Here is a 3,186-nt window from a genome sequence, read left to right on the forward strand (position 1 = left end):
AAAAAAAAAAAAAAAAAAAAAAAAAAAAAAAAAAAAAAAAAAAAAAAAAAAAAAAAAAAAAAAGCTTATCCTTTTAGTTTCAAAAAGAAAGAAAGGTAAATTTTAATTCCGAGAAGTGGAAGGCCTAACCTTGGAATAAAGAACAGCTCTTTAAACTAAATATAGCTTTATGAAAAACTTATTGCAAAAGACACAAAACTTGACAGGCCCTCATCCTCAAAAAGGATTTGGGGAACTGTTTCATAGACACCCTCATTTTACAGAAGAGAGACCCACCAAACGCTGTGACTTCGAGTGAACACACACAGAGACACTCGCCCAAATTGTATGCCTAATCCGGGATTCTCCTTTAAGGCTTCGTAACATCCTAGGGTTCCTTCAGTTACTTCAAAGATGTTATCAGATTTTCAAAACTATGTTCATTCCAGTTCCCTTTATGAAAAAAATGACACATAGGCCTTGATTCAGAAAGGAGGGAGGGAGGGAGGGAAAATGCAAACACCAGAACACTTGAGTGTCACTATTGGGGGATCCTACAGAGAAACGGAGCCCTGGTTCACATAGCAGCTCCCATGCATCATCTCCACCAGTCAGGCCCCCGCAGGTCAGTTTTCGTCCTGCTCTCTTCCTATTCCAAACCCACGTCTTCTCCACCCCCACCCTCTACTCACTGAACACTGAAATTTACTTAAAAATGGCAGGTCTCTAATTACTTGCATTTTGTTTCCAGACTATTTCAGCTGTTTTTGTAACATATCTGGCCTTAGAGAGCTGGGTAGACCGTATCATGTCTCAAAGTGCCCTCTGGGAATTCTCAAGCTTGACATAAAAATGTCACTCAGTCATCTTTTTGTCTGATTTCCTGGTTCTGGATGCTTTTTTTTAACAGTTGCAATTTGTGAGAAAATTCATTTATTGAAAGTCATGACTGCCGCCACCCCTTACATTCTTTTAAGCCTTGGTTTGTCTTCAGGGCATTCCACTATGAGAGAGGCCATGGATACGGTTGATAAACCCCTATTTGACAGATATGTAAATTGAGGCCTCTATCTAGAAAAGGACTTGCTGTATGCCACTCTCATTGACTGATACAACCAGGATTGGAACCCAGGGCTGTGGCTCCCAGTCCCGCGTGCTTGGTCCGCTGTATCATATTGTCTTCACCATGACATGATTTTTCTTACTTCCCTGCAGAAACTCACCACTGTCAACAGAGGCTGTGAACTGAACTAATGGGATTCCAATCCCCGCTCAGCCACTTACTACCTGGGTGGCCCCGCTAAGTCTCAGGCTTCTGTCTGGAAAATGGGGCATAATATACCTATTCCTCAGGTGAGGCTACTCCTCAGGTGAGGCTAAATTGGATGATACAAATAAAGCCCAAGTCTCAGTACACGGTAGGCATTCGAGAAATGATAGTGATGTGTAGATGTGGGTTGCACGCATCACTTAAGAACTTGGCTGTTAAACTCAGCAATGCCACCTCACCAGGCTCCATCCTACCATACACATCCTCTGTGAGACCGTAGCCTCTTGGGGCATGGCAGGAATAGAACACAGGCCCCGTATCCTGGCATTGCCTGCTACCCCTTGGTCTGGAAGGGGATTTCCAAGTCAAGAAACTGGGCCCGGCCGGGCGCAGTGGCTCAAGCCTGTAATCCCAGCACTTTGGGAGGCCGAGGCGGGTGGATCACGAGGTCAAGAGATCGAGACCATCCTGGTCAACACGGTGAAACCCCGTCTCTACTAAAAATACAAAAAATTAGCTGGGCATGGTGGCGCGTGCCTGTAATCCCAGCTACTCAGGAGGCTGAGGCAGGAGAATTGCCTGAACCCGGGAGGCAGAGGTTGCGGTGAGCCGAGATCGCGCCATTGCACTCCAGCCTGGGTAACAAGAGCGAAACTCCGTCTCAAAAAAAAAAAAAAGAAAAGAATCTGGGCCCTACTGGGACCGAGTGACTCAGGCAGGTGGCAACCTCTTGTTCTTCCAGAGTAATGACAAGCACTAGCACAAAGCCCCACCCAGAAGGAGAATCAGACTACCTTTGTTTTGTTTTATTTGGTTTTGTTTGAAAGCACACAACTTCTCAATCTCCTTTCTGCTACTCTCTCCTCCATCACCTCTACTGAGGTAGCTACAGAGTCAGACTCAAATACACATTTGAAGGAAATAAAAAACAAAAAAATCCATCTATAACCAACTTAACTCTAAACCAAGTGCCAGAAGAGGGGCAGACGCTGCATAATAAAAGCATTAAAAGATAACATGTATGGAGTATGTGCTGTGTGCTAGCTCTGCGCTTTTATACATAATTTGTCTCCCAGCCAGCTTATGAGGTCAGTACCATTATCATCCACATTTCAGATGAAACTGAAGCTTTGAGGTACTAGATGACTTGCCCAAGGTCTTACAGCGCAGCAAATAACCAGAACATGAAGATCCAGGCTCTTAAACTCTTAACACTCTTAAGCATCATGCTCCAAAGTCTTCCCTGCTAGCAAGACATAGAACTCAGAATGCCAGGCTTGAAGGGTCTTTAGAAATGATCAACTCAGGCCGGGGGAGGACGAGGCAGGTGAATCACCTGAGGTCAAGAGTTTGAGACCAGCCTGGCCAATAGGGTGAAACCGCGTCTTTACTAAAAATGCAAAAAATTATCCAGGCATGGTGGTGGGTACCTGTGATCCCAGCTACTCAGGAGGCTGAGGCAGGAGAATCGCTTGAACCCAGGAGGCGGAGGTTACAGTGAGCCAAGATCGCACCATTGCGCTACAGCCTGGGCAACAAAGTGGGTCTGTCTCTAAATAAATAAATAAATAATCAACCCAGTCTTTTCCTTGTAGGGCTGGAGCCACACCAAAGGCCAGAGAGGGGCAGGGACTTGCAAGAGGTCTTACACTGAGTTTGTGATTCCTACTCAGGACAGAACCCAAGTACCCTGCTCCCAGCACAGTGCTATTTCCACATACCCTACTGATGGGAAATGGAGCATCTAAATCAAGCACATGCCTCACTCTGCTAGGAGAATGAGTGAATCAGGGTCTTGGCTAGGGGCGAATGGAACTCAGGGGGAGCAGCTAATGAACTAGGAAAAGAGCAGCCCTGGGTCCCTTCTTTAGACCCATAGCCTGAGGCAATCTCAGGAGTGTAAAATCCTCCAGTGGATTCTAGGTACTTTTTGGTGT

General features: G+C 45.6%; 1 protein-coding gene across 2 annotated transcripts in view; it reads right to left on the reverse strand.

The window, feature by feature from the left end:
* The window catches only part of TNIP1 (TNFAIP3 interacting protein 1), a 68,803-nt gene that overhangs the window by 58,038 nt on the left and 7,579 nt on the right, over positions 1-3,186 (reverse strand). The gene's annotated exons all lie outside the window — the stretch shown is intronic.

This window comes from Cebus imitator, unplaced genomic scaffold (assembly GCF_001604975.1).
Source record: "Cebus imitator isolate Cc_AM_T3 unplaced genomic scaffold, Cebus_imitator-1.0 Scaffold540, whole genome shotgun sequence".
Classification (NCBI taxonomy): domain Eukaryota; kingdom Metazoa; phylum Chordata; class Mammalia; order Primates; family Cebidae; genus Cebus; species Cebus imitator.